The 9,524-nt window shown below is 35.4% G+C and overlaps 1 pseudogene across 2 annotated transcripts; it reads left to right on the forward strand.

The window, feature by feature from the left end:
• The first annotated feature begins 7,647 nt into the window (after window positions 1-7,647).
• LOC147493636 (uncharacterized) lies at window positions 7,648-9,227 on the forward strand (annotated as a pseudogene). 2 transcript variants are annotated; one of them, XR_015198700.1, is made up of 2 exons: window positions 7,648-7,786; window positions 8,386-9,227. The product of XR_015198700.1 is annotated as an uncharacterized LOC147493636, transcript variant X1 (transcript). The 2 variants fall into 2 exon arrangements; XR_015198701.1 differs by having other exon boundaries at window positions 7,784-8,137.
• Window positions 9,228-9,524: the final 297 nt, after the last annotated feature.

The following is a 9,524-nucleotide window of genomic DNA, read 5'->3' on the forward strand; positions in this document are numbered from 1 at the left end:
AGTGGTTTAAGGCATTGTTGCATATGGTCAATGCAATCGCACTCAGCGAAACGAGATTAGTTAGAACTCCATTTTTGGTCACTTATTCTAATTTCTCATATTTGCTTGAGGACAAGGAAAATGCTGTTTGGGGGTGGTTTGATAATAGCCCAAAACTGTAGTTTTAACCCCTTAATAATCATACTTTTAGACCAATTATGTGAGTAATAAATAAGAGTTAACACTGATTACGTGTTTTTTATGTATTTCAGGCAGTAAAGTCAATTATGTGTAGAAATGTGCTACTTTGGCGAGATAAAGGAGCAAGGATTGGTTGCTAAGAAGTTCTGTGATAAAGGGCAAGATTCAAGGAGACAAAACCTTTCTAATGCCCGGTAAAAGCTAAGAAGTCAAAGTCAACGCGGGCAGGAACAACACACAAAGTCAGCAGAACTTCCGAAGGCCGTATCTTTGGACTCAGACCTCGGAATTGTGTCTACCTTATGTTAAAACGACCGGCTCGGGAAGAGCTTTTTAATGGTCCAAGTTTTGATCCAATCAGAGGAGTAGAAGTGGACGAAAAGTCTATTGAAGTCAAATCCAGCTGAAGAGCCCTTTTCGGACTAAAAGAATTGGGTTTTGGGCCCGATTTTTCGGCCCAAAACATGGCTCCAAGCCCATGCACGATTTTTGGATCTGAAGCATATAAAAACAAAAGCTTAGCTCTTTGTTAATAGTAGCTAATTAGACCTAAACTATAGATAATTCTAGATCTAGTTTTAATTGTTTTTAATTAAGTTTAGTTTCAATTCAATTCTTGTTTTAGATTAAACTCTTAAATCATTGTTCTTCATCGATTAGATAAATAAAATAGTAGATTCTTGTTCATTTCGATTTTGTCATTTACAATTGTTTAGATATAAATTCCTTTATTCCTTGTTATTCATTTCCCAGTTAATACCTAAGATTTCAATTATTGTTTAGACAAATTGCATAAAGATAGAATTTTTATATGATGTCTAGTTTTAATTCAATGGGAAATGATAGTTGTATGAATCAAGACTAAACCTCCATTAGAGGGGTTAAAGAAGCCTTGATGATGCTTGATCTTTGTTAAACTTAGAAATCGTCGTGATAGTTATTCCACTCTAGAAACGATTAATTCACCATGAGAATGGGTTTAATCGCTCACATGCTAGTTATGAATTGGTAGAAATGTCATGTATAATTAGGGATTAGAATTACTATTTTGATATGCGAAGCATTCAATTTGGATCACAACGAGTCTTTGTTAGTAGGATTAAGTCGAGTTAAGGTGGATTCAATCCCCTTTAATTCTTTATCTAGATTCAAACCCTTAGCATTCTATCATTTCGTTATTCGTAACTTGTTAATTGAATTCACCTCGTAGTATAGAATTCCCCTCGTAAATCTCTCATTAGACTTTGAACTGATTAGTTGACATGAAACCATCGCATGCTAAAGAACTAGGAGTGGAACGAATCATCTATTCCACTATATCTCAATAGGATTGAGAGTAGAAAACTTTGATAAATTAGATACACGAAAGCAGTTGTAGTTTTACTTATGTTTAGAGTTTCATCGCTTTATTAATTAGTAAAATTATTCATTTTATGTTTATCAAGTAGCTTTTCCGAATAGAGAGGTACGTTCACGCATCTACTTACTTGATCACTACCCGAATCCTAGGCGAGAATTTAGGCCTTCTTTGGATCGACATAGCCAAAAATCCATACTTGTACAAATTTAATTTACCACTAGTCACCCCACTGAACCGTTTAACAGACCTTTCATTTTCACCAAAAAGTCCTTACCCATCTACTAACCACAAATAAATAAGCCCACCTAGATGATGAGTATGAGAAATAGGACGAAGTGTGGAAAAATGAAGAGAAAAACTTGTCATAAATCAAAATCAGTTACTTGCTTCAGAAAGAAAAGAAAAAGAAAAATAGAAATATGTTTCCAAAAATCAAAAGAAAAATCAAAGTTAGAACTTTCTCCAAAATCAAATCAAAAGGGAATACAAAAGCTTAAAAGAGCTAAGTATGGAAACTCATGTTAGAAGCAGGAAAGAAAATAAGGATTTCTCCAGTGTAAATATCTTGAAGACCTTATTCTCTCATACTTATCATTTTTGAATTTTCCATTCCATTTTCTTCTACATTACCACCTAAGCCCCATAACACCTAATAAATACCTCTAACTCAATTAGGAGTAGGATGGTGTGATAATAAGTAGTAGATGTGAATTCTCGACCTCGGCTCCTCTGACTGTCATTGAGTATGTGAGGAAATGTGTGCCCACTGCACACTGGAGTTAACAAAACTTGAGTGGAAAAATATGAGAGAATTTGTGTTTCGACACATACTTGTGAGAACCTACTTAAAGACGCTATCTAAAGGATCCAGAAACAGCCTTGTTTATACACTTCATTGTAAAGCCCACTGCATGCATGCTCACATATAAATGTTTTGATTATTATATGTATATTAACTTGAATTTCAAAGGAATTAATCCTCATTCCCCCGCTAGTGAGATGAATAGATATCTGAGATTAATTAAGGGAACAAGCCTCTATTACTGAGTCGGTGTAATATAGATGAAGTTTGTGAGTATCTTTTCTAGAAAACTCTCATGAGGCTATAACTCGTCCAATAGGGAACTCCTAGTGGTTTAAGGCCTTGCTGCATATGGTCAATCCAACTGCACTCTGCGAAATAAGACTTAATTTAGGACCACACAGTTTTGGCCACTTATCATTTTAATGTCTCTTCTTTGAGGACAAGCAAAGTGCTATTTGGGGGTAGTGTGATAAGCACCCAAAATTGAAATACTAAATCTCGTAGAGACATAGTATTTTTGGTTAATTATGTGTTTAATAATCATGAAATAATTATATTTTCGTACTTTTGCAGGTTTTCGCAGTTAACGTGAATATGATGATAAAACCTGCATCAAAGCACGAGAATACTGTGCATACTTGAAGTCTTCCCACTCAGCCCCAGTGAAGCCTAACAAAGTCTGACTAAAGCCGAAGATTCCAATGGGACAAAACCAGTGCAGAACGGGATCATGTGCAAAGAAGCAGCAAACTTTCGAAGCTCATATCTTTCAAACCTAGACTCTAATTTCGGAAAGTGAACTGCCAAAATGACCAGGGCGTCGAGCTCTACGCAAAAATAGAAAGTTATAAAAATGCCAACATCCTGAGCTACCACTGGACACAACATGGGGACACTCTACGTGCCCACAAGAAGTGATGATTCATCATGCATGGACAAGTGGCAAGTTATGGACACTCTTGGACACCTTGCAAAACAAGATAAGACAAGAAATTAAATGCATGACTAGACTTTTGATCAGAAAAGGTGTGCTAAAATTTGGATGATTTGTGAAGAAAAAAACAAGCTTGTAGTAAAGGTGGGAAGACTTCATGTGAGAGGACTTGATATATCTTTTGGGATGTTGGAGAAAGGGGGATTCCATTCTTGCATTCCATTTTTGTTGTTTTACATTTCATGCATTGTATTTTTCTCTTTTAAGCTTTCGTACTAGTGTTGATACGAGGAGTCTTTAACTTCTAATAAGATCTGTTTTCTTCAAGTAAATTTCTTGTTCTTGCTTTGTTTATTCTTTACTTTTTCATTTAATACATCAAAGACATAAAATCCATCGAAGGTCTATAAGCTAAAGCCCTCATAAGGGGAGGGTTAATGATACTCATGTGAGGATCAGGCTGCTTTTTAGTAGTCTAGAATCACTACTTTGGAAACTAGGTTTTGTTATACATCCGGTCGTAAAAATGACTGAGTCTGATCAAGTTTGGAGTGCTGATACTCCAGATTAGTCTCGTGTGAAACCCAGTTAACACTAGGTCAAGTCTCGTGCGAGATCCTATGGTAGCTGTTAACCCTCTAGTTTGTCCAGCTAGTGTATAATTAAACTAGGAGTTGAAGTGATATTTTAGAGATGGAATGTCAATTCAACTCCTCATGCTACTAAGATGAACTCAGAGATGAGTACATGAGTTTATCTTACTAGAGATCGATACTAGACGCCATTTCGGGTTTGTTTATAAGCTCAAGACGGATTAGAGATGTTGTGATAAGGTGCTCTAAAAGTTTGTAACTGATCTTGCATGATTATGATTGACCATCTTCTTGTATCTCTCTCTCTATACTAAAAAAAATAATCTTTGTATTTCTACGTTAACTTACATTCCAAGTTTTAATTGAGAATATCTTTAGCAACATAAGAAATAACCTAAAATCCTACTCACTAATTCCCTTGAAGCTGGAAATTCCAGGTTGTGAACTTTAGCCTAGTTCTAAGGTTTGGACGATCCCTTATTCGATCTATGCTATCGACCCACGTGCATAAGGTAACTTGACTAGTCGAACGTTTTACGGACTTTGGACTCAAAAATAACAAACCTATAAAATGTCTGATTATCAATAATCTCTTGAATTTTCTTGTTGTTGATTCTTTTTCCAAAACAACATGACTCCCTGGATTGGTTTCTTTTAGCTTTCCAACATTCCAATGTAACTGATGATAAGATAAAGCATAGTCCCCATGTATCTCCTTTAATGCAATATCTATGTCGGTATGTGCAAAGTAATAATTCAAGGTCACACCATATACCCTTAGAAAATGGTCAGTGATTTCACCTAGCTTAGTTAAAGGGTTGTCTCTCACCATATCTAAAACATGCAATACTTTTTACAAGTTTACTATTCACTGGGGGATTGCTAACGTCAACGAATCCAGTTCCACATGTGTGTTTTGTTTCCATTGTCTTTATTTCAAAGAACTTCGACATCTTATACTTCTTGGATGCGTGAACTCTCCATAAACACCCGGTTTCAGTCTTCAAATAACACTTAGCCGTGATTCTATCGGGATCATTCTTCTTAATATGAACTCTGTAATGATTAAGAAGACAATGACGTAAAAGCTCAACATGAAACTTAGCATCAGCACCAGGAAATCCCTGTGCCACACCAATCAAAATAGGCAAAGAAGCGACCTTAACATATTTTTCATCATATGTAGCAAAAGACATAGAAGAACTAGCAACCAAATCTCTAGAAGTACAAGAAGAAGCCTGAAGAGAGACTTTGGAACTAGAACCAGTGTCACACAAATCAAAAAATCCTCTTGACGATGTTGTTATCAAGAATGTATCAATACCTTTAACCAAATTGAAGAAAACAAGGGATTGAAGCTCCGAGTCAGTATCTATCACAATACGCTTTGAATCCCTTACAAAAGACAGTTCTATAGACAATGGAGTAAGGTCTGACCACTTTTCAGAAAATGTACACTTCAAATCAGCAATTATACCATTAATTAGTCTTGACATGGACACTCATAATTTGCGTCTCGTACATATAGTAGTAAAAAGGGCAGTCCCATCCATGTTTGCATTTGCAAAAAACAACAAAGAAAAACTGATAAATCATAATCATTGTTCTAACAAACAAACTGATGAATCTATGTAAATGTATTTTTACGTACAAAGTCAATATCACCAACGAAACAATATTTTCAACAATTTAACTTTTAAAACATTACAATATCACCAATGAAACAATATGTAAATCATGACAATGTCACCAATTTAAAATTTTCATGGTCAAAATCAAAATCGCGAAGAAGATTGAAAAGAGGTGAATCAAAACTTCAAAACCTTATTCTTCAATGAAAACATAAAGGAATCTCTTATGCGTCGAACCTTCTTTCGTCAATAGAGAAACAAAAGAGGCCAAATTGTGTTATCCAAGCAGATGAATTGGCGTTCTTCTTGGTCAAAATGACAATGAATCTATAAAAAGGGTAAAAAGGGAAATAAAAATCAGAATGGATTTGCCATCTTATTCTTATTGGAAAGCACGGAGGTTATGTGGTATGGCCTATAGGAAGGGGTTTATGAGTAATACTATACGTACCAACAACTCCACCAACAAATTATACCATCAGACATGTGGATATCCATTTCACCTTTGGTTACAATTCTCTCTCATTTTAGTTTCAAATGACGAAAAATAACCTTAGATAAGCAATCAAGTTCTGAATTTCTGATCCCCAAAATGAATTAGTCCCGTCTTCTCCATTTTTTTGCCACTTAACCATCTTCTATATTCTTCACCTATGTTTTCTTGCTTCTTTTATTTTAGCATCCCAAATCAATTGTTAAGAACTAATTAGCATATATGCAATTGTTAAATTTGATTGTACAATATTCCATTAGTTGATTAGTGATTTAGTGAGATAGTTTGAACCAAGGACCAAAATATCGAATTTGGACAATATATCGTGTACCCCAAAAAACGAGATATATCAGAAATATCGGAGATATCTATTTTTTTTGTTGACCAGTCAAAATTTTGTTTTGTATTTTGATATATTGGAAAATATCAGAAATATCGTTGATTATATTGGAAATATCGTTGATCATATCAGAAATATCGTTGATATATTAATAAAAATCAGTCGAAGTCAACAATTTATAACGGATATATCATATATATCGGTCAATATATCTTGATATATAAAAAAATTACGATATATATCGGAAAAAACAATATTCAATATTTGGTGGAGATATATCAAATATTTTCAGCTCGTGTATCCCAAAAAACGAGATATATCGGCGATATCTTGGATATCTCGGCGATATTTTGGGCCTTGGTTTGAACAAACCCAAAATAACCCCAAAGAAAATAAGAATTGTGAACCATTGTATATATAAAAATATATATGCAAAGACACATTGTATAAATGGAATAGTTTTTTTAGCAACTGACGATAGTTTTCTCCTACCATGGATGGATGAATTGGTTTTTTGAATTGATCATTTGCATCTTTCAACACATATCTAATAGACTAATAAGAATTGTGAACCAATTCTAAAAAATCTATTATATGATTAATTCTGTTTGTCTTGCTATAGTTGTGACTTGTGTCTCTTTAATGCTAGTCTAATAAAACTTTGCTGGTGTAGAAGAAAAAAAAAAATGTGTTGAAGATTCATTGAAGAGTAAAAAAGCGAGAAATTTTTTGAGAGAAAATAGTAATCATAGGGTTAGTATTTTTGGGTAATTTTTCAATTAGACCGTGATAATGTCAATGTGTTCCCAATTCGAGCATTGTCAGCAACTCAGTGCAAAAAGTTGCTGATATTACCCCACTAGTTGTTGACAAAATGCGCCGTGTAGCAATTTGTGGTCTAATTGAGAAGGAATTGACATTATCATGGTCTAATTGAGAAATTACCCAGTATTTTTTATATAAACAATTTAAGTTAAAGTGGTAGTAGAATTTGCAAGTAAGTGTGAAATGGGTTACCGTGTGTTTTGAAACTAAAATGAAAGAGAATTGTAACCAAAGGTAAAATGGATATCCACTTGTCTGTTGGAGTTGTTGGTACGTATAGTATTACTCAGGGGTTTATACTCAACCAGATTAAAATGAACAACCAGATTAAAATGAAAAATGAACAACCAGATTAAAATGAACAGCCAGATTAAAATGAAGGGGCAGAACCGCATTTCTTGAACGGATTTTAAGGTGTTATGGCCCTAAAGTAAACTTAAGACATGGGCTTATTGTTTGGGCTATAGTGTTCTTGTTCGAAAAACTGAAATACCCAGACCCGACTGTAGTGAGAAGGCCTGTCTGTAAAACCTTGAAAATACAAGTTTCGCCTCTCTCTCCCCGACCTAAGCAAGCCGACTCTCAGCTACGACCAACAGGCAACAGCCACCACACCTCTCTCAAGGTCATTTTCTTTCTCACGCAATGAATAGTATTAGTTTGGGCTATAATTATAATTTTTTTCAGCTTTGTCAATGTGTGCTAGTATGAAACAAATTATATATTAGTAGGCTGGATGGTGTCAAATTATTTGATAGAGACCTCCATCCGAGCTAGTAGCTGCATTCAGAGGGATGACGTTATTTGATATATATATTTCTTATTATACCATTTGCAACAAGGATGGTATTCGAGCTTGGTTATTTTACACTGTGGGGATTGTATGTGAGCTTATCGAGCCGAGCTTCATCATGCTCGAGCTTGAGCCACCCAGCTCGAATTCCATCCTTATCTTTGTGCTGTTCCTGCCATGTGTGTGAGTCTGTGAAGTTTGTTTCCTATTTCGATCTAATGAGTTTCTTATACCGTGATGATTAGTTGTGGAACTTATCCCAATTTTTGACATTTCTACTTATTTTTGCTCTTGCGATAATTTATGTCATTCCAATTGTTGCATTTTGTCTTTTGGTGCATCTTCAAATTATGTATTTTGTGTGTTGTTAGACACTTAGATGTGTGAGTCTGTATCCTATTTCGTTCTGCAAAGTTTCTTTTTTCTTGTAGGTTTATCTGTGCTAGAAATCTTGAACTAGGATTTTTTTAATCATAATGGAATCCAATCAAGCTGCTGCGTCTTCTATGGAGATTGAAAGGGTTTCTACTGAACCCAAATCAGTATCTATTTTTCATGCAACAAAGCCTAAATTTGAGCCTCTGAAAGCTCATGAGATATCTGAAGGCCGTGTTCAATTCCGTAAAGTTGCTGTACCTCCTCATCGCTATACACCCTTGAAGAAAGCTTGGATGGAGATCTACACCCCTGTCTATGAGCAGATGAAGATTGACATTCGTATGAATCTCAAGGCTCGCAAGGTTGAACTGAAGACTAGGTCAGACACACCTGATATCAGTAACCTACAGAAATGTGCTGATTTCGTCCATGCTTTTATGCTTGGGTTTGATATAGTAGATGCTGTTGCCCTCTTGCGCATGGATGAGCTATATGTGGATTCTTTTGAGATCAAGGATGTCAAGACATTACGCGGCGAGCACTTATCTCGTGCAATTGGAAGACTGTCTGGGAAAGGAGGCAAGACCAAGTTTGCAATTGAGAATGCAACAAAGACTCGAATTGTGATTGCAGATACCAAGATTCATGTACTTGGGTTGTTCACCAATATCAAGGTTGCCAGGGATTCCCTTTGTAGCCTAATTCTAGGATCACCGGCTGGGAAGGTCTACTCAAAACTTAGAGCGGTTAGTGCTAGACTAGGAGAAAGGTTTTGATCTTTCAGATATCAGTTTTGCTTTATATGTAGGGTCAAACTTTGATTCGTTTGATCTCACCATGTTTTGTGATTGAATATTAATATCTTAATGTGAGCTAGACAATTTTTTCTTCAAAATTGTGTACTCATTTCCTATTTGCCAGCAAGTCCAGTTCACTTATTAGGTATACCAGAAATGATACTTTTGCCATTTTACATGTGGGCGAAGGAGTAAGACAGTTGCATTATTCATTTTAGGCGCTTCAGAGTTAGATCTCTGAAGCCCACAAAGTTGGTTCGAATATGTTGTATATTACAAAAGAAAACCCGACCGTCTTTGAGTTGTTTAGTACACATCATCTGGTGACTCCCATTTGGACAACTAAGGGGCTCTAGTGCTCTACCATCAACAATGCTCTGAACTTCTGAAAAAGT

Source organism: Coptis chinensis, chromosome 6, assembly GCF_015680905.1.
Source record: "Coptis chinensis isolate HL-2020 chromosome 6, ASM1568090v1, whole genome shotgun sequence".
Classification (NCBI taxonomy): Eukaryota; Viridiplantae; Streptophyta; class Magnoliopsida; order Ranunculales; family Ranunculaceae; genus Coptis; species Coptis chinensis.